Source organism: Argopecten irradians, chromosome 1 (assembly GCF_041381155.1).
Source record: "Argopecten irradians isolate NY chromosome 1, Ai_NY, whole genome shotgun sequence".
Lineage (NCBI taxonomy): Eukaryota > Metazoa > Mollusca > Bivalvia > Pectinida > Pectinidae > Argopecten > Argopecten irradians.
The window spans coordinates 634991-658986 of NC_091134.1; the positions used below are offsets into that span (position 1 = coordinate 634991).

Consider the following 23996-nt stretch of genomic DNA (forward strand, 5'->3'; position numbering starts at 1 on the left):
ATATATTTTGAGTGAAAATGTTGATAGTATATGCAGATCCATAGAGATCGCTTGATACTATTTAGTGATAATTTTGTGGGTCTGGCTTAAAGGCCCACTACCTTTCCGAAACGGCTTTTAATTTTCAAAATGGGAATGTAAAACGAGATCGATACTTTTGTAGAGTCGCAAAAGTTATTAACTTACCGTTAATACTACACTTATCATCATCTTCTGAACAATTTAATTAAAGTAAAAAGTATGTTTTTTTAAACGCGGGTCGTCTTATGATTCCCGCCGTTGACCTAAATACCGCGCGGTAGTTGACTGTCACTGCGCCAGACGGCAAGACAGCACATGAATCTCCACAGTTATCATATATTACGCTGGAAATCTTGCATATGTTTGGTGTTGTTACCTCATCTTAGGCCATTGATATGTATTTTCTTATGATATTAATGTTTTTAAGAAACCTTTATTTTTTTCTCCGGAAAGGAAGTGGGCCTTAATAGAAAGGATTTTCTCTGAAGCTAAATCTGCGTTTTCCCCGAAAGTTCAATATATGTTCTGATTATGTTAGCAACTTGTCTGTCGTCTGATTTGGTTTGTTTGATAATTTAAATCTGATCCCAAAGTAAACACTACAAAAGGTTCCCACGCTTCACCCCCGCGGTATCGGGCTAAGGGGATTAGTCGTTATCCCTCCGGATCAAGGGAGATAACTTTCCCTTACACACGACGTTGATTGATTAAACTGGCCAATATAATGCTTCCACAAACATTTAATCATACAAACTGTGTATGAATATACAGTAAAGTAACAAAGGCACGTCGCCTGCAATGGATAGTCCAACCAACAGTCGAAAAATGATTATTATTTAAAAATGTAAATTAGAAACTTTGCAAAGTAAAAAAAAAAAAAAAAAAAAACGTGATAGTTAGAGTCATGTAGGAGAGAAGTTAGTGACTTAGTACCTCTCAATCATGTTCATATTATCATAAACATTCTAGTTGATATTAAGTTTTGTGTGAAAACAAACCATTAACACAGTAGAAAATTTTAGTCTTGATGATATTAAAGGCCCACTACCATTCCGAACCGGCTTTTAATAGGCCCACTACCTTTCCGAAACGGGTTTTGATTTTTAAAATTGGAATATAAAACGAGATTGCCAGACGGCAAAACAGCGAAATGAGTCTTCACTGTCAACAAAGTTCATGCAGGAAATCTTGCATTTGTTTGGTATTGTAACCTCATCTTTGGCCACCAATATATTATTTCCTTATGTTGTTAATGTTTTTTAAGAAACTTCATATTTTTGTAAAGGAAAGGTAGTGAGCCTTTAAACTTAGAATGTAAAACGCGATCGATAATTTTGTAGTCGCAAAAGTTATTTCTTCTCGTTTATACGACACGTGTTGATCATCACCTTCTGAACAATTTGAATAAAATAAAATGTTAATTTTCATAATGCAAGATTTACCGTCTGATTATCACGTTGCCAGAAGATTTTATGATTTTAAAGTCCCATACCTCTTGCAATAATGACGAATTTGACAATTATCGAAGTCATCCGAGATCTCATTGATATAAAGCAATATACCAAATTTGGTTGAAATCGGACAATAAATACTAAAGTTATAGCAAGGAAACCATTTCCCGGACGCCGACATTGTGATACCTTCCGTTGCAGGCGACACAAAAAGACAATTCAGTATGGTTAGTGTGGATGATAAACAATATTTCTGTCAGATAGGAAAAATAGTTGAAAATATCAAGATTTGAAAATATTGTTTTCGCTATTTTGGGCAATATGTTACGCTTCAACACGTAGAGTATCGTAGTGGGAGCGGAATTACACGTCTGATTTTAATTAGATTGTATGAAAGCTTTTGTAATTTCACAAGGATTCAATAATTTCTTCTCAGATGCTTTCCATTTACTAATTAAAAGTGTATTATATTTATAGTAACTAATCGATATTCCATATTTCAACAAATAATATTTTTAAATTTTATAATTAATTTTGTGTCCTTTTTATATATGTATTTCTATAGATATCAATATGCCTATATAATCTCATTCAGTAATATTATAAAGTCTGTATTATATTATTCACTTGTCAATTATCTCATTGTTATACAAACATTACTTTCATGTCTGGTTTTTGTACTGATTAAATTTGCTGAAATCATATCGTCCTCATTAATTTTAATATTTCAGACATTTCCTAATTTTACTAATAAAGTGATCAATTTATAAGCATGGACATGTACACGTGTCTTGTATACAATGTACATATGCCTGCACATGATGGTAGCGTTTCGTGGAACCTAAATGCAATTTGTTTCTCGTTGCTCATATGCCTCGGTAGCGCAGTAGGTAGCGCGTCAGTCTCATAATCACACATATACAGAGCGATCTGAAGGTCGTGAGTTCGATCCTCACCCGGGGCATTTATTTTGTATAATTTCACAAAACTAATGTCATTTTTGTTATTTTTCCACGAGCTTTAATATTATACTTAATACACATATGCCAATGTAATATTAAGATTATCATTTATTTGTATAAACTACATAAATTGTATTGATATGTTGCTATATATCGGTGTTATCTACACCTGGCAAGATCTAGAGATCAGACCTAGGGTAGAAATGATATCTCTAGCTCGAGTCTACGTTTCAAATTTGGAGCACACACAGAACACACATTTGTATCTACATTGTCAGGTAAACTCGTACCGGTTTCATTGTAGCCTAGCATGTATCTTCACGATGAAAAAACGATGAATATGTTAGGCATAGCTTACAATATCACCCGAAGCTAACAAAGGCCTACACACTCCAGTGCCCATACGAGGACGCCATATTGGACCTATGCGTCGACGCTTCGCTAAAAAAAAATTCTGGGAATAGACCTCTCGCTTCGTTTTAAGTAACGTTCTAATGCTAGTTTATACCAAAAATGTATAATAAAACTCAAAAGAACACATATTTTACCCTTCTGTCCTTTTACGCCAAAAATAAACGGATTTATTATGGCTAGTATCTGGCTATAAATAACCTAGATAGCTGGTCACATGACTTCGTCGTACGAATCACGTGACCTTCAAAGTCTTAAAATAGGCCTAGTAGTAGTTATAATATAAGTCTGCGATATAATATCTAGTTGAGTTAACAAGTTTAAGATGGTTATATTAGGCCTAATGATAAAATGAGCTACGTACTTAATTAGAGCGATGGCCATGCTCTTACATCGTATACCTGTAAGCTTTCCAATAGAAACATATATAACAGGCGTTTCGTCCCAAAACCTGGCAATGTCTATTAAACTTTTTTCGTTGGAGCTAACCGTGGCTAGTGGGGTCGAACTGCCTGAGGAAAAACCGAATTCGGGGCGAAAAATCTGGATACAAATTTGGGATAGCAACATCATTCATTTAATGACGGCTGTTCATGTGTGCTAGTGAAAGTGTACCTGTTGAATGTTAGAGGCGAGTAAATTTAGGATCTTAATCATCTTTTCTCTTCTTACTAACTTTTAATATGACAAGCCGTTTTGATCTTAAATGCATAATATAATTTATATCAAGTTGTTTAAGTTCAAAAGATTTTTAGCTTTAACTTACAATATTTCAACTTCAGTTAAAAGAAACAATTTTTTGTTTTAACTAGATCTTAGTTGTTTTTTTTTTTTTTTTTTTTTGCATTATCACTTTTTTTTTTTGCTTAATTAAGAATGCAATCTCATAGTAAGGTGACAGTTTGCGATTTTTTTCGTGCAGACGCATAAGTTATCCCAAGCTCTAAGCATTTGAATGACTGTGATTTGATTATATCCCTTTTCTGAAAATTGAAGTTATGAATAAATTTATTTTATTAGTTTAAAAAATAACAACACTTATAACCCCCACCAAACTTACATTGCTATTTCATGCTAAATATATATCGATTAAACATTGTTATTCATATTAAAACTGAAATTCATAAACGAAAAATTGAGGCTGTAATGGTGCTGGAAATGTTTTATCTTGAGAAATCGTGGTTCGATGGTTGGCTATTCAAATCGCTTTTCGTCCGTGGGCCGTGGTCCATCCGTCCTTTCGTCCGTTAACAATTCTTGTTACCGCTATTTCTCAGAAAACACTGAAGGGATCTTTCTCAAACTTCATATGTAGGTTCCCCTAAGACCCTAGTTGTGCATTTTGGGAGCAATCGGTCGAAAAAATGGCCGCCAGGCAGCCATCTTGGATTTTGATAGTAAAAGTTTGTTACCGCTATTTCTCAGAAAGGTTAGAATGGGTCACTCTCAAATTTCACATTTAGGATCCCCTAGGGGTCTAGTTGTGCATATTGCATTTTGGGACCAATCGGTTAACAAGATGGCCGACAGGCCGCAATCTTGAATTTTGACAATGTAAGTTTGTTATCGCTATTTTTCAGAAAGTGCTGAAGGGATTCTTCTCAAATTGCACATGTAGGTTCCTCTAGGGGTCTTGTTGTGCATATTGCATTTTGGGACCGATCGATCAACAAGATGGCCGACTGGCCGCCATCTTGGATTTTGACAATTGAAGTTTGTTACCGCTATTTCTTAAAAAGTTCTGAAGGGAGCTGTCTCAAATTTTATGTGTAGTATGTTTGAAAAAGTTTGAAAAGCAAAAAAAAATCTCTCTTTCATTGTTAGACATAGCTAGATCATTCTTTGATAGGCGCCATGATCCCTCTGGGATTTCTTGTAATTTTCGTGATAATGTTTTAGGTAAACTTACATGATTGTTTTTTTTTGCCGAATTTCCACTAAAAATTAATTATGACGAGAGCTAAAGCATTTCTTCTCGAAAAAAAACCATGGATATATAAGATGTAGGCCTATATCACATCAATGAGAGGTAAAATTCACTCTAAGAAAACATCGGAACCAAACTAATTCTAATAGGCGTTAGTTGAGTTGGTTTTACTGTAAATGCCAGAAAAAAACCCATGTTGGTAAAATGTGTGTATAGGCTTCCTCAAAGGGGCGAGCGCTCAACAAAAAGCCAAAAGTAAGGCGGTGTCAAGGGAGACTTTAGGAATGAAAAAGTAAAGCAGGAAGACAGAAAAGATAAGATCCTAAATTATAGTGTACACGGAACGGAAAATAATATTTAGATATGTTATTCTGTTTTATCTCTTGACAAGAATGTTGAAAACCGCATCAAAATCGGCCGCTTCAGTACCGAGATACAGCCCTCCGAATTGCTCGATTTTTACCTGTATATTGACTGCTAATCAGGGAATCGGCCGCTCACGCTGATTTGAGGGATAACCGGATGTGACGTCACGAGGACAACGGCAGTGAGGTGTTTGGTAGTGGGGTTATAGCAAAAAGGGGGACATATATGAATTCCTGAAATGGGGTTACGAGAATTTTACAAATATATACACAGTATACAGTTATATTGACGATTTAATTATATATATAATAAGAAACATTACAACTGAAATCAGGCTAAATACATATGTAGATAAGCGGAAACATGTATACGTTATTTATGTTTCTGGTACATTTAACTAGAGATCTTATCTCTGTTTTAACAACTTTCTAAATTATCAAACCTCGGGAACATTTCATTTTCATAATGTGATCTAAAAAGAGACGAATTAGAAAAATGATGGTTATATAATTACTCATTTGAATATGTTTCTGTATAAATAAAAATTCTCTCTAGGCCTATGGATTTCAACAGAAATATATATGTATATATGTTTCTGATTTCAAGAACCAACATAACGAAAAGAAAATGTTTTAAATGTATTTCATAGTTCAATACACGTAGATATCAAAGACATAAATTGGGAGGGGAGTAAAAAATGGATATCCGAAATCTAGCAACTATCAGAAATATCAAAATTCTGACATTGAGCATTATATTTGCATTGTTCTTTCTCGACATGCCATTTGTAAATAATTTTGTAGTTTTTGTTATAAAAATACATTTACGTGTAACCAGAACATATAAACCAGACAAATGTATAATGAGTCTTTCTGAAATATATACTGTACATCTAGTAATTGATACACTTGTTATATGTTATGTTAGAACGGTATATTTTACTGTAAACCAGGGATTTTTAAGTGTAAACAAATATTACATTATACAACAATTACATGATGGTCCATCGCTAACTTACCTGTGATCTTACTTTTGACAGCTGACGCGAGCTAATCAACAAAGCGTGACAGGTCACTAAACATCTTTCTTACGTAATCTGGGTAGCCCCCTCTTTAGTCTCGGTTGACCACGCGGTTTAGTTACTGCAGTACAGGTGTAGAGATTAACGCACCACGACATTGGCTATTCGGAATGACAGTTCTGCTTTTGTTCTGTACTTGATATCTGCTACTTGGATTAGACTTGTCACATAGACATCTTCAGTCTCATTGTTTTCGTCTGACCCGTGCATGAATTAAATTTTCAATTAAAGACACTAATGAATGAACTTGGGCGAAATACCAACAAGTCGTCGAGTGTACTGTATTATATGTGTGTTTTAGAGAAAAGTCGCATTATCTCTAATACCGTAATCGCTATGAAACTCGTACTTTCTCCATTCTAAATTTTATCCAAAGACGCATTTATCAAGCCTTATATACCAAACCATTCCGTGTACACTTTAAGTCGCCTTTTACGATCATGCTAGATGCAGCAGGTACAATTCTTACGCCATACACGCGGGCGGATGTGAATGCCTGCTAGGTATTGGAAGGCTGCAGTACATTCGTACTGTGTCGTCTTGTAACAGTATAACTTTTACTTTGTAGTGTCGTCTCACCGAATCTTTTCACCAGAGACACCGAAAAGGACTCTCAAACTGTTCACACTATACTGGCAATGGGTAAACCACCAGTTCACACACTCCCTTAATGCTGAGCACAACAGGAGCAGAAACTACCACTTATATAGACTATGGTTTGTCTCATCCAGGGGACAACCAAAAGCCTTCCTCACAGGGGCTAGGCCAAAAGTAAGGTGTTGTCAAGGGAGACGTTAGGAAGAACGTAAGTTAGAAAACAATAAGATCCTACATTTGGTCGTCTTTTACGATCCTGCAATGGGTCAGTTCATTTTATTGTTTTTAATTCACAAGCCGTTCTTCGTTATCGACAGTATTGGGGATAATTTAAGACCTAAACAATTGTTGCAATATAACTACTTGGTTATGATATGTTCCACAAGTTTCACGACGGAATAATCATTTTCAAATTAAGCAACACACCGCATACATGGAAAGCCGTCCTTACACGACCATAGCTGTTAATAGGACGTTAATTAATCAAACACACAAACAAACAAACAAACAAACAAACAAATAAATTAAGCCAAGACTAAAGTAACAAACATTTTTTTCCCGACACGTCCGTAAGTTTATTCGTCGTTAAATATTTGCAACTGTCCATAAAAAAATCAACAATTTATGTGAGCTCCACCCATCTTTCTTAAGTTTATCAGCTTCACTTGAGTAAGATTGGTTTAGTACACGTATCTACTGTGTAAACCAGCTCTACAGCACAGTAACATGCATTTCTGTGTGAGTCTTCGTGTCGTTGTAGTTGAGGTCAAAGAGATGACCCCATGCTATAGAATTTCTATGACCCATGTGAGAGCTCTAGAAGACAAGTGTCATGCAGCCCTGTCTGTGGGGGTTCATGAATCTCGTCTTGAAACACCCGAAACCGAGGCATACCGGAAGTAACTGAAACCACTTCCCGTTGGTATGCAGAACCGATGTATCGAGTTTGTCCTGGGTGACACTGTGTCAGTAGAGCGTGAGAATCCGAGGTCGTGGGACCGTCGGTATATGTGACCTTACATGTTGTCATGCAGACAATAGGCACGTGCTGCACTATGCTGACTTGTAACGAACTATAACGACCGTTATACCGCGAGTTTTATCTGATATTACAATAGACTATACAAATGCATCATTAGATATTATACATGACGACATACATATCACGTACTTCTCTCGCGATCTCTCAGTTATCGATAGACATATACCTGTAAGGAATGTTTCTATTTACAACCTCGGCCCTACACCCCAACGAAATATTACATTTAGATACAAAGGACTATGGTTTGTGCCCTTTTTTAATCCCAAATCTGTTAAATTTTTAAACCTGTTCTTTATTGAGGTAATTTTATAATTTCAGACATCGCTTACTTTCCTGATAGATATGCTTTAGCATCCATCCGAAACATGCAAAAACGTATACAAATGTGACAATTCATGTATCCTTAATATTGGCAATTTCTTGCTATTTTTCAAATCGCTTTTCGTCCGTGGTCCGTCCGTTAACATTTCTTGTTACCACTATTCCTCAGAAAGGGATGAAGGGATTTTTCTCAAAATTTTTAAGTAGGTTCCCCTATGGCCCTAGTGGTGCATCTTGCATTTTGGGACCAATCGGTCATCAAAATGGCCGCCGGGCAGCCATCTTGGATTTTGATAATTAAAGTTTGTTACCGTTATTTCTCAGAAAGTGCAGAAGGGATCTCTCTCAAATTTCACATTTAGGTTCCCCTGGGGCCTTAGTTGTGCATATTGCATTTTGGAACAGATCAGACAACAAGATGGTCAACAAGCCACCGTTTTGGATTTTGACAATTGAAGTTTGTTACCGCTATTTCTCAGAAAGTAATGAAGGGATCTGTATCAAATTTCATGTGCAGGTTCTCCTAGGTCCTTAGTTGTGCATACTGCATTTTGGTACCAAACGGTGAACAAGATGGCCGAAAGGACGCCATCTTGGATTTTCACAATTGAAGTTTATTACATCTATTACTTAGAAAGTACTAAAGGGATCTGTCTCAAATTTCATGTGCATGTTCCCCTAGGGGTCTACGGTATATTGCATTGTCGGACCGATCGGTGGCCATCTTGGATATTGATAATTGAAGTTTGTTACTGTTATGTATCTCAGAAAGTACTGGAAGGATCTTTCTCACATTTCATATGGAGTAATAGGTAGTAAAAATTTGAAAAGCAGAGAAAAGATCCCCTTTTCCATTGTCAGACTATAGATCATCTTTTAGCGGGCCCTGCAGGAAGGGCGTTAAATTGTAACTGCTGCCCTTATTGCATGATCGTAAAAGGCGACTAAATTTAGGATATTATCTTTTCTTATTCCTAACCGACTTTATGTTTCCTAATGCCTCCCTTGGTACCGCCTTACTTTTGGCCCTGAGTTGAGCCGTGGCCGAGACACACCAAAGTCTATAAAAGTGGTAGTTTCTGCTTCTGCTTTGCGTTCAGCATACAGGGAGTGGGATGACTGGTTCGCCCGTTGTCAGTATAATGTGATCGGGTGGGGTATGTTGCTTGGTGTCTCCGGCGGCATGCTTCAGTGATATATCACTATAAAAGGGGCAATAATTTAACTATACAAGAAGACACAACACGAACATACCACAGTCTCCAAAAACACACACCTCGCACTTCAGACACGCTACACACTGCATACATTTGAGGCCGACCTTACATGACCCTTGCTGTTAATAGGACGTTAAAATAATCAAACAAACAAGTAAACATCTTTGGTGGGCGTCAAGATCCCTCTGGGATCACTTGTTAATAGAATAATTACCAAAAAATAGGCATAAAATGATAAAATGATTAAATTCGATTAATTGATGCGAATTTCGGATGACTATCTTGGCAACTAGAGCTGGAATGCTAGCGGAAGGTATTGTTGTAACTGAATCAGGGATTGACCAATTATCAAACTTATTTTGGGACCAAAAATAGCCCAAACCCAACATATCTGATTAAAATACAGATATTTATAGCCATTTCGTTCAATCAGTTTTCAATATCATAATGGTTGCAGGGTAAACGGAATACACGGTTAGTATCTTACAATACAAGGTTGTCACTAGAGGCCTCAAATCAAATGTAGTGATGGTAAGGATCTGTAACCAGATTTAGCCCAATTCATACACCGGAATGTGTGTTTTCCATTTCGTTACAGAACAAATGTATACTTGTATTTCTAAAATTGAGCGGTTCATTCCATGAAACAATTTGTTTGATTATTTTAACGTCCTATTAATAGCCAGGGTCATGTAAGGACGGCATCCCATGTATGTGGTGTGTTGTGGGTATGACGTGTATGGTGCGTGTTTTGGGAGACTGCGGTATATTCATGTAATGTCCTCTTGTATAGTGGATCTATTATCTTTTGTATGAAACAAAAACGAGAATGATCGTTTTTGAGCATTCTACATTGTACATAAGATTGGATGCAAAGTGGACGAGTTGAAAAATATATATTAATTCGATATAGAGAGTTTGTACTCTGGCTGTTGATAGGACGTTAAATATAATATACCAAAACCAAAGCTACCGTACACACGTCATCTGATATTCTTAAATGCAAAATAAAACAAAATTGGAGGCCTATTTATTCATATACGGTTCACGTACAAAAATATATCTACTCGAAAGCATGTTTGTTTAAAAACATGTGCGAAAAACAAGTCACGAAGTCATTATTTCGCTGTTTAATGATGACTTATAACCACAGCATACTTATGTTCACAATTGCTTCTCGAAAGCGTTAGTTATATGTGCCAAAAACTGGATGAAACTTTTGACATGTTGATTTTTTCTCCAGTAATTCATTGAAATCCAATGAATTCAGCTGTGGGAATTATTCAAATGAACAGACAAACATGTTTATATGTCTTATAAACATAAGTTACAACACAGAATTTATGCGTTGTAAAATTCTTGTGTTTATGCCTTTTGTCCTGCAGATAGGGCGTTAGAATTGTACTTGCTGTCCCTATTGAATGGTTGTAAAAGGCGACTAAATTTAGGACCGTTTCTTTTCTTTTTTTCCTAGTCATTGTTCTTCCAAGTGCCTCTCTTGAAATCACTTCACATTTGGGCTCGCCCCTGTTTGGAAGGCTCTGGGTTCTGTATTTTGGCCGAGACACATCATAGTCTATCAAACTGGTAGTTTCTGCTCCTGCTTAGCGCTCAGCATTATGGGACGACTGGTTCATCCGTTGTTAGTATAATGTGTGGTGCTTACTGATTTCGATGACATGCATCAGTGATATAGCACAATAAAAAGGACAAGAGTTCCACTATACAAGTAGACACAACACGAGTATACCGCAAACAAAGTTTTTATGTCTTATATGTGTTCAGATGGAATCATACCTGCTGAAGACACTTAACTAATTACTAATATCCCTACAAATGAGAAATGATATTGAATACCACAAATTAAGGCCTGACTGTATGTTCTCATTTCACTGCAATGTAGATGTAAATATAATGATTTTTGGAAGTACTGCCAAAAATCATTTTCGGCTTCTGTTTGTACTTTTAAAATTAAAATATATGCATTGTAAGTATTGTATTATCCAAATGTTGGTATTTTTTAGTGGGGAATAAGGCATTAAAAGCTCTTCTTTATTTGTGAGTATGAAAATTACGGAACAAAGTTAAGGAATCGACACATGAGGAAACACCCACATAGAAAACACACCGAAAAATAGCGTAGACCGAACACAAAATGAGTCTTAAGATATAAAATAAATTTTAATACATGTACAACAAATTACACCACGATCCCAGCAATCAAATCTAACATCGTTACATATAAATACAATGCTGGAACACATGAGCACAAAATATTGCCCTGCAGGTAGGGCGTTAGAGTTGTACCTGCTGCCCCTATTGCATGATCGTAAAACGCGACTGAATTAAGGATCATATCTTTACTCTTCTTCCTAACTGACTTAATTCTTTCTAACGCCTCCCTTGACACCGCCTCACTTTTGGTCTTTTTGTTGAGTGCTCGCCCCTGAGAGGTACGTTCTGGGTTCTGTCCCCTAGCCGAGACACCAAAGTCTATAAAAGTGGTAGTTTCTGCTTTTGCTCACCGCTCAGCATACAGGGATTGGGCGACTGGTTCACCCGTTTTACAGTATAATGTGACCGGGTGGGGTGTGTTACTTGATGTCTTCGGCGGCATGCGTCAGTGAAATAGCACTATAAAAAGGACACTATACAAGAAGACACAACACGAACATATTAGTCTCCCAAAACACTTTTGAGGGCTTCCTTACATGACCCTGACTGTTAATAGGACGTTAAAATAATCAAACAAACAAACAATCGTCCGTTCTCATTATAATATGTTCGAGTGTAACACGAATACACCAGTCTCTCAAAACACGTGCCTAGCACTTCACACATGGAAGACACCACATACATGGGAGGCCATCCTTACAAAATCCTGGCTGTTAATAGGACGTAAATATAATAAATCAAAGCAAGACGAAAAGTGAGTCGGATGCAAGGGAAAGATTAAATCCAAAATTTAGTCACCTTTTACGAGAATGAGATGGGGTCAGCGGGTACAATGTCAGCGTCGCAGGCCCCGTCAGTTATACTGTATCTGTGGTGGTTGATGACATTACATTGTGTTTGTTTGTTTCTATACTCACGGGAGTATCCTTTAACTAACCACATGTTTACAATTAAATGTGAATCGAACTCTTGCGACCAAAGCCACATCTCTTCCGTTTTGTGATGAACCGGATTTAGATTAGATGTCATCTGCTCCCATTGGACCAAAGAACCATTACACAAGTTTCCGTGCTTCGTTAAAAGACTTAGAATCATGACCCGCGAAATTGACAAAGCGCCGATATTTCTGAGATTGATGTTTGATAAACAGATCTGGCTTTATTGCAAGCCTTGTAACAGAGACGCCCTGTGGCACGCGACTTATCTAATCTGATAAGACTCGGCCGTGCGAGGAGACACCACTGATAGCGGCCATGTTGGATATCAACACGTCCCGGTTGGCAGACGACGAACGCACGATGTGGACTACTTCTCGTATCGACATGCACTCTACCGATCCTGGTGGTGATTAATCCGCATGGCGTAATGATTTCCATAATGGTCATTATGACAGATACCCGTGCCTGATTGTACGTGACCTTTGAGTGGCTCTTAGCGGTCACGGGTGAAGTTTAATGATAACTGTTTAATTCAATAAGCAAATGGCGGATAGTGGTGAGCGATATCTGATATGAGCAGATTGTATACTGATTTGGGAACCTGTTCCTAGGACGACCGTCGCCTCAATAGTATATCAAAATGTGTCCAAAATCACATTTGTTTTCATTTACACGTTTTCAACTAAACATGCAATTACCGTAAGCACCAAACGACATGTATTTATCGATAAATTGGTTATAGCACTTCAGATTTTTTGTAACATACTGCATTAAGAAAACAATCTTAATTGATAGATTTTAAAACGTTGCAATGGAGACAGTGTTTGTTTTTTCTATTTAGACTGGTAAACAGATCCAAAGTTGTAATACTAGATAATACTAAGATAATTTTAGTGATGTATTCAATTTTTCTACTGAACTTCGAGTCGTGTCTGACAGAACAGACGTGTAGTGAAACTATGACAACTTTCCCTACTACCCCAGGAGATCAAGCGTTCCCTGTAACAAGAAAGATCGTGTACCATTGATCATGTATGCCCAGTGTTTAAAGTTACAGTTTTTGTATATAATCATTTTGAATTTGTGCAAGAGAAGCAACGTGGACGTGAAACCGCGTACTATAGTAAATAAAAAAAATGAGTAATCAAATTGCACGGATCTGTCCTTATCTGAAATGCGATATTTTTACATGCCCGGTAATTACAGAAACACAAACAAAAACCAGCAGGATAGCGGATACATAAAATATAATTTGGCGGCAAGTCTCGCGCGTGTGAAAACAACCGTGACCTTTGTATGCCGGCAGTGGTCAGTATCCCACGTTACATGCGATATCCTCGTTTATGGGTTACAGATGCTGGAACATATTTATCCATCCATCAAAATCATCACTCGCGTGTCAGAAGGTCGACGGGCAATCACACATCGGAGGCAATCCAGAGGAGGAAAACAAAATTTACAAAGAATGTGAAAAAATCAAAAACTTTTGGAATAAATTTTTTTTCCTAGAACAGTGAGGAACATTTTTAAATGAACTTCGATTGAATTATGATATCGTATTTTATTGATTGTGTGAAAAGGTCGTTCCGCCTAAAATATTTTGACAGAGTGCTGATAGAGCCATGCTGCTGGAACATGCGCGCGTTTTATCTGCTTGTCTCGTGCACTGGCGTATTTTGTCAGCGCGTGTCTTGGCTTTTGCTCCGATTGCCGCCCAAAGTTAACGGTCGCCCTCATAAAATGGGGAGTGTGTACGATATGTTTGGCTAACAGATGCACTAGACAACTTTTAAAGTTAAATTAAGAAGTTAGTCAACATAATTGTGTAGTTAAAATGAAGGCATGGATAAATGTATGTCATTAGGAAACATCTTCAGAAGTCATCACTCCTGACGGACTGACAGACATGGGGTTTGGTGTTCTCAATCAGAACAAGTAAAATGTGGGTATGACAATCGATTAAAAGAATTCTCCCAGGGTTTCATTGTACATTCGGTCTGTGAGAAAGTGAAACATAGATTAATTCACAGGAAAAAGTTTCACTATTTATAATATGCTTTGTGGTTTAGAATATATAAATTTTAAAAAGTGTATAGTTTTATTTGGCGTTCAGTATACATGTATATGGAACTCACCAGTAAATGGGTCTCTAACAAGGATTCACATTTCTGGAGAGAATAAAAGTTTTCTGTATAGAATGAAAAAAAATGCTTCCATGATATAATATATATATATGATTGTTGTTTTTATTTAGATGTATTTATATTTTCATTTCAATACAATCCATATAACATTATTTGGTGCTTAGGAAATGGGTAAATATCAAGTCATAATAATTGAATTAACATTCAGGTAATTTTTGCCATCATTGTGTTTTTTAATGTATTAATGGTAAGTATAAAACGTTCTAAAAAGATTTAACGTCGCTACACATTAAACGTTTCTGTTCCAAAACGTTTAAAGATGTTTTGCGGATCAAAGGAATGTTTGTCTTTCTAATATTGGAGGTTCGTGTTAGTTAGTCCCTCAATATGGCAAAGCTGAACTTACTAAAAACAAGGCTACACAGTAACAATAGCCGCAAGAGATTTCATTGGTCACCAGAGTTCTGCACTGTGTCTCTATGTGATTGTCTATACCACATATATAATCGTATGTTTTGATAAGTTGACTTATATATAGCTGTATAATCAAGTACACTTGGCCGATTTAGTCTCCTGAAATTACAAGGCAAACTTTTTTTCTAAATTTAAATGACTTTTAATATTTGTGAGCCTATATCAATACAGATATTGATATCATCAATTGCACTGACTGAGACATTATTAAAGCAGAAACTAACGCCAACGTTAATTATTGTCAATGGAATTTATCCCCTTTGCTACAGATATGTTTTATTTGTATATAGAGGCGTTTTATTTGTATATAGAGGCGTTCAGAATAAACTGTAAAGTTAAACTAAGTAAACTAAGTTAAAAGAAATATTTCCACATTTGCTGAAAAAATTGATAAAAATGCATATATACTTTTACGATATAATGTAAATTAAATATCTTTATGTTTGGTATAGACAATTTAAAACAATGTACTGCATTCGAATCAAAAATCATTTTGAACATGTTGATTACTGCTAGCTGATAACTTAAAAATGACAAAGTGAAAAAGTATACTGTGATCAACGTGAACATTACATTCTGGACTTCTCCGACATTATGGGGACATAGGTACAATTATCACAAAATTAGATTGTATTGTTGTAATTTATATACATAGTAAAATGTTCTAGTCAACTTAGAGAAACGAATATCTATCTTTTGAGGTTTTTTAAGAAACAGGAGAAAATAATGCATTGCAAGTTGTCTTTTCGCATTTAGTTGTGTGATTTTGTATTCATTTTGCATAGACAATGCAGAATTGTCGATTGTTTGAAACGATATTAGCGTGTCTACACTTCTTCTCCAAACTTTTATATCAATAACTTGCCAATTTATAAATGCAAAGCAAAACGACCCTGCAGATAGGGCGTTAGAATTAAACCTGCTGCCCCTATTGCATGATCGTAAAAGGCGACTAAATTTAGGATCTTTTATCTTCCTGACTCGCTTTATCCTTCTTATTGCCTCCCTAGGCACCGTCTCACTTTTGGCCTTGAAATGAGCGTTCGCCGCTGTGAGGAAGGCTCTGGGATGCAATTAATTATTTTTCATATTTTTAACTTGAAGTAAAATTAGAAGCTCAAACTTTTCAATGGTGGTAATGGTGTAAAGTAAGTAATTTTTGCAACAAAAGAAAAATACTAAATCGTCTGCTCCTGTTTTTGATAGTGTAAAAATGTCATTTGTCAGCGGTGGAGCATCTTTAAGGGAGTAGGACGACTGGTTCGCTCGTTCTGGGGTGTGTTGCTTAGTGTATTTGGCGGCATGCTCCAATGATTCCACTTTACAAAAAGACACAACGCGAACATACCACAGTCTCCCAAAACACAGCACACCACATACATGGGGGGCCTCCTTACATAACTGGCTGTTAATAGGACCTTAATTGAATCAAAGAAACAAACAAAAGCAAAGCACAAATTAAAGTCTTCTTAATGACGTAAGTATACATACAAGTATTCTCTGCGTGATATTCTGCGATATCGCCCGTTTAATAATTTTGCGTATGTCCCTAGTTTAATTAAACCTGGAGTTATTTCCATTGGGCAGGACGTAAACAATAAAGTGACGCAAGAAAATGAGGTTGCGTTACGATTTAGAGGAGGTCGAAACAAATTGGCTGTCTCCGTAAGATTGTTGCTGCACATTTGGCGTTATTTTTTTAGATATAGGTTTTTGTAGTTATGTGATTAAAAGTATCTTTTTGTATTAATTTCATATTTCATGAAACTCATCTCAAAGTTTGAGAGGACCGCCAAAAATAAAATTTCTATGACTGATATGAAATTAACACTCTTTGAAGATGATTATTTTTCAAATATGAAAAAAAAATCAGAGAGTAAGTGTGCAAACAAAATTTATTCATACACATCCCGATGAAGTATTTTTAAGTTTTAACAACAATATATATATATATATTTTTTTTTTGTTAAAACCTAAAAATACCTCATCGGGGTGGGTATGAATAAATTTTGTTTGCAAAATTACTCTCTGAGAATCTACTACACGGCTTCACACAGTTCAAACAAAAATTCTTTCATACCCCGATGAAGTTAAAATATAGTGACATCAATGCTTAATTAATCGAGTTAGATATCTTTTAATAATTAATTTTTAGGTCATCTGACCCGAAGGGTCAGGATGACCTATAGTCATCATGCTTCGTCCGTCGTCGTGCGCCGTGCGCCGTCCGCCGTCCGCCGTGCGCCGTCCGCCGTCCGTAAACTTTTCACATTTTGAACTTCTTCTCAAGTTCTACCAGTGCGATTTGGCTGAAACTTGCATGAAATGATCCTGACATGGTCCTGACAAAGTGTTGTTATTTTTCGGGTCGATCCGAAATCCAAGATGGCCGCCACAGCCGCCATCTTGAAAACACATTTTGAACTTCTTCTCAAGTTCTACCGGTGCGATTTGGCTGAGACTTGCATGAAATGATCCTGACATGGTCCTGACAAAGTGTTGTTATTTTTCGGGTCGATCTGAAATCCAAGATGGCCGCCACAGCCGCCATCTTGAAAACACATTTTGAACTTCTTCTCAAGTTCTACCGGTGCGATTTGGCTGAGACTTGCATGAAATGATCCTGACATGGTTCCGACAAAGTGTTGTTATTTTTCGGGTCGATCCGAAATCCAAGATGGCCGCCACAGCCGCCATCTTGAAAACACATTTTGAACTTCTTCTCAAGTTCTACCAGTGCGATTTGGCTGAAACTTGCATGAAATGATCCTGACATGGTCCCGACAAAGTGTTCTCATTTTTCAGGTCGATCTGAAATCCAAGATGGCTGCCACAGCCGCCATCTTGAAAACACATTTTGAACTTCTTCTCAAGTTCTACCAGTGCGATTTGGCTGAAACTTGCATGAAATGATCCTGACATGGTCCCGACAAAGTGTTGTTATTTTTCGGGTTGATCCGAAATCCAAGATGGCCGCCAAAGCCACCATCTTGAAAACACATTTTGAACTTCTTCTCAAGTTCCACCGGTGCGATTTGGCTGAAACTTGCATGAAATGATCCTGACATGGTCCCGACAAAGGGTTCTTATTTTTCGGGTCGATCCGAAATCCAAGATGGCCACCACAGCTGCCATCTTGAAAACACATTTTGAACTTCTTCTCAAGTTCTACCGGTTCGATTCGGCTGAAACTTGCATGAAAGGAGCCTGACATGGTCCCAACAAAGTGTCGTTACATCTCTGGTTGATCCCCAATCGAAAATGGCAACCATGACACTATATCTAATTAATTTCCTATATGATTATTGCCAAGGTACTCAGATGACCGTTAAGGCCCATGGGCCTCTTGTTATTTTATATGGTAAGGTAATTAAATTTTGCAAGTGCCTTTAAAATATTATTGTATGTAATAATCCATTTTGATGTATTTGAAATATTGCCCTGCAGGTAGGGCGTTAGAATTGTACCTGCTGCCCCTATTGCATGATCGTAAAAGGCGACTAAATTTAGGATATTATTTTTTCTATTCTTCCTAACTGACTTTATCCTTCCTAATGCCTCCCTTGGCACCGCCTCACTTTTGGCCTTGAGTTGAGCGTTCGCCCCTGTGAGGAAGGCTCTGGGTTCTGTCCCCTGGCCGAGACACACCAAAGTCTATAAAAGTGGTAGTTTCTGCTCCTGCTTAGCGCTCAGCAAAAAGGGAGTGGGACGACTGGTTCGCCCGTTGTCAGTATAATATGACCGGGTGGGGAGTGTTGCTTGGTGTCTTCGGCGGCATGCTTCAGTGATATAGCACTATAAAAAGGGCAAAAGTTCCACTATACAAGAAGACACAACATGAATATACCGCAGTCTCCCGAAACACGCACCTCGCACAACATACACGCAACACACCGCATACATGGGAGGCCATCCTTACCATAGCTGTTAATAGGACGTTAATTAATCAAACAAACAAACAAACAAGTATTTGAAATAATAATGCTATTTAACGTAAACGATTTGAAACAAGAATAGCATAAGTAGAACACACTGTGTGAACTTCTAAAATTACAAGCACAAGTGGCGTAGTCCACTGGGATCTGGTAGTGACGGCTACAATGTTCAAATAAATGCTACAGCTGGAATTTTAAAAACGTTCACAGCTGACTCGGTGACGTCATAAATTGTAATAATGAGGGGAGCAACTGTGAAAAAATGTAAACAGTCGTCTGTCATGCTTATTCAATATACTACTTATTATTTAATTTATTTCTTAATTATAAAAATGTGTCGTATTTTTCAAGATACTCCGTGCGGACCTCTGAAGTGTCAGTTTTATGTCAGCTTTTTCTTGTCGTTTTCACTAGCCATGTTTATACTTTCTGAACTCCGTCACATCAGGATGGTTTCTTGACAAATTATGTTAAAGCAACACTAATATACTTAGTGATATAGAATGGGATTATTATAGCACATTGTAGTTAATATCGAATCACTCCCTTGTAATCATTCTTGTGATAGAGAAAAATATTAAGCCCATTTAAATATATTTCATTAGATAAATTAACATTCTACTGTTTTATAATTTGTCAAATAATTACAGTAGATGAAATTACCCTCTTTTGTGTTATATTTGCCTAGAATATTAATTTACAGCACAAAGCTAACTAGTCATAGGAACAGACGCGTTCAGCATCAGGACCGCATTACCACGGACCGGGAACAGGTCCGTTTTATTGAGAGTACTTCAAAGGCCAACAGGGATACAAGGTCTTTCTGTAATTGATAAAAATGTGACAAAATATTTCCCAAGAAACCCATGGGGAGATAAGATACAAAACGAAAACATAATATGGATTATAGTAACTTCAAAGGGATATTAGGCTAATTTGGTTTAAACTTAAATACATTTGATTAAAAGCTTTCAAGCAGAAGCGGCGTTTTTTTCGGAACGCGTCCCCACGCTACATCTAGAACATATTTAAAACATATTACATTTTTGTGTACGTGGAAAAAACCCCAGCAGATTTCCATTGATTGGATTTGACCGTGTGTTCGTGCGAGGGTTGGCAATAAAAATAATAGTAATAGAAAAATAAGCACCACGCAGACGAAACAAATTCGTCGTTCTAGTGAAAGTAGAGGCAAACTACAGCTAGTTCATCTTATTTCGGTTTGCAAAGTAAATATTACGTTTTTGTTACACGGAATGTCTAAAATGAGGAAATGTTTAAAGTGAATAAAAACAACAAACGTCAAAGCAGTGAGAACACACAAAACATATATCAGTATGCATGATTAACATAGTAAATTACTATGGATTGGGATATATTGGATGCAGCTATATTTTGGCGTATTTGGCGTTTGCTATGAAAGCACCAAAAAGAAACACACCAACATTTGACGGTGGTATTTAAAAGCTGAAGTCTCACTTTCTTACCCTACATTTAGGTAATGAAATGTGTGAAATCGTGTACACATGTATATAGGTACAATAAGCACGAATGGAAACGCCAAAATGAAACACACCAAAATTTAACCACCCTATTTTGGTAATACTTTTGTTTGTGCATTACATATTTCATGATTAAAACGTGATTAAATTTTTGGGCACCGTTTAAAAAACCATTACTTTCAGTGGTAGATTACTACAATGATTTTATTGCCTGTCGCCTTCCAAGTCAACTTTTTGTGCAATTCGGAAGGTATAAATGACACTTGGTTTGAAGGTCGAAACCAAATGTGCTTTCTTCCTTACCACATAAGCTAAGTAATTCCTCGACCATAACGTCTTTATATCAGAAAACACATTGACCCTTTGGCCGGCAAGTGTTATCATTGATGCTATATGACAGACTGACCTTCAGGACCTACGTCTCAATTCCAAATATTTCCATACATATGGGTTTGATAAATGTCCATTACGGGTCCTTTTATCTTTTATTGTAGTTGTTATTTTAACAATGTCTTCTATGTTGACCTACAGTAGACATTGTTTATACAATAAGCCATTGCATGAATTCCCATTTCCTTCCGTTGCTTTGCTAAAATACCATAACGAATTCCTTGACCATTGGTGGAAATTTCTTGACCCTTGAAGTAAGATCGATGATTGCTTATAAATGCTCATTTTAAAAATAGCTGTCGTGCAGAGTAGACAATTAACACTGTATCTGCAAGCAGATGGATTACAAGCAATCCGATTGATGTTGATATCAAATTTTATGGACGACGTCCATTTCATCGCCGTCAAGTCTAGAAGATGATTGGTTGGACATCGTTTGTCACGCTCATACCGCGCGCAGTGGCGTACTGCGCAAGCAGCGCGTGGTATGGGGCACGCGCTTTGTAGTGGAGTATTGGTCACTTTGATCTCTGTCACGGAATTCAATTATAGCGTTGTCCGGTCGTAAGGCCAACTCCATAAATAATGAGACCAGTATATTGCGTGGTTCCAGTCGTCACGGTTAGTTCACAGGGCACCATGCTTAACGAAGCATGTTTTTCATGACTTTTACGTCGCTGTATATACACCCACTTTATTGAAGATCATAGAGGATATGTTATTATAATATACTACACAATTAGCATTAGTATTCCCCCAATAAATAAATAGATATTAATAAAAAAAAGACATAAAAGGAATTGAATTATTTTATGATCAAATAGAAGAGTTATTTTGATTCGTGATCACCAAATAAAATAAAGCTTATGTTCAAACATTAATTTTTGTGTGTTAAACTTGTCATTTTATTGCGATTGTTAGTATATTATAATGCTCCAACAAGAATGCTTAATTTAAAAGCTCTTTATTGTGTTATTTTCTGCCATAATAACCTTGATCTGGTTGTTAATTATTCCAACAAGTTCTCTTTTACACACAAGTTGCATTTGTATTTCCAATACACATTGTATACTACATAATACAGTAGACCAAACTGTATTGGATGATAGATTAAACTATAGCACATTTATACTCATTTTAATATTCTGTTTACATATTAAGAGACCAATTTGTCTACAAAATTTAGGGCAAGGTCTAATAAAGCAACTACAATCAAATAAAAAATAAAACAATTTAAAATTATTTATTTATTATTTATTTTTAATCGTGTTTTACTAGCGTTTCTTACAGTATATTAGCGAGATCGAGTGACCTATAACTGACAGAATTGTTTTATATCACGAAAATGACGTGTCGTGAAGGGTTATATTGCACGGATGACTGCATCGTGGTAAGAACAATAACGACCATCAAATTTCATTCGAAAAAAAACTGACTGTGGATTGTTGTATTTATGTGATATTCATATTTACAATGATTACACGTTTGTAAAAACAACGAAGAAAAAGAATAATATATAACAAAACTACAGGAGATATCATTTCTACATTTTCAATTTGCGTTTTTTTCTTTTACACTCAGAAGTGTAATAAGTTATTTTTGCTCCAAAATGATGACAAAACACTTTTTTTATTATACATTAAATGATTTTGCCCAGATAAACATTTTATTGAAACAATTTCTTCACATATTTGGATTTTCAGTTCAAATAGTAATTTTGAATAGAAAAACATGTAAATTCATTGTTATTACTAGTTTACCGTTCCATAACGAAATTAAGCAATAAAAATGCAGATCGAATTCTAAAACAATACTTTAAATCACATCGGGGTATTCCATGGGATTTTAATATTGAAATAATCTGATTACTTACATGCTAAGTAGTCGTTGGCTTTTCGATTTTAACACAAACATACCAATTGTATTATGTTAAAAATGTGACACGTAACACTATCTAATACACAGCTCACATTTAAGTAGGACCATTCATTTCACACTTACTAAAGTAGGGTCATTTCACACTTACCGCTATTGGGTGTTACGGTACCGCTATTCAAAAGAAGGTTTACGTGTTGATCCGTACAGGCTAGCTTATCATATTTAAAGTAATTAATGACAGATATACAATACCCTCGAGTATGTTATAACACTTTAATTCAAGTAGGTGCATTGTGAAACTCGTAACGCTGCACGTTCAAATAGACCTTTGTTCGTCTGTTAAGCACGTCACACTTGGTGAGTTGTTACGTCACCAAAACATTGGCAGACCAAATATCGTATGAAAATGCTACATATCAACAGCGAATTTTATATCACAGAATCGGTATCGGAACAAGAAAAAACAAAGAAACATTTTTTTTAAACAACATGAAAATATAAAGCAATTGCTATTGTTTGACAAGTATCAGAAGAATGTCACATTTCTCTATTGTTAAAAATTTAACAAGGCCATGAAAAATGAAAACATTCGCGTTTACACGTGATTACATAGAATCTATATTCCTTTCTATTTTGTTAACTGATCTGTGTATATTCTATGCTGTATTGGTGTGGTGTTTACTAGTTCTCAGGACTTATACTAACTGTGAACTTTCCCATCACTGATTCAGTGCTGGGAAAGTTTGGAACTGAGGTAGGGGAAGCGTGCGCCCCGCTGTTAGGCGAATGTGGGGTAATTAGTTCTATATAGATGTAAGTAAGCGACTGTATGGGTACGCTCGATAGGCTTTACACGTGTGCTGGCTTTCGCACTGTTTTGCTAACTAATAAAAGTGTTTCGTATTACTTTCTAATCATTTCCATAGCAGCCCTTAAACGTGAGAACAACCTACACTTAAGGAATACATCAAACAATGGATCTGAATCGTATTACACATTTAGGACGTGACCGATAGGGTATACCCCTATATATAGTATAAAGTTTCCCAAGTGAAATGGAATTTAAAATTCTTTCCTATTTGATACTGAATCAGTTTGACATCTATAGTCTTCGGCAAAGTCAGCATCTGCAAGTTAAACTGCGATAATTGATTGTGGGTTTGG

General features: G+C 36.4%; 1 non-coding gene across 1 annotated transcript; it reads left to right on the top strand.

Annotated features, from left to right (window-relative positions):
- The first annotated feature begins 2344 nt into the window (after positions 1 to 2344).
- Trnam-cau (transfer RNA methionine (anticodon CAU)) lies at positions 2345 to 2436 on the top strand. The gene is given in 2 exon segments: positions 2345 to 2381; positions 2401 to 2436. It is a non-coding gene; the product is annotated as a tRNA-Met (tRNA).
- Positions 2437 to 23996: the final 21560 nt, after the last annotated feature.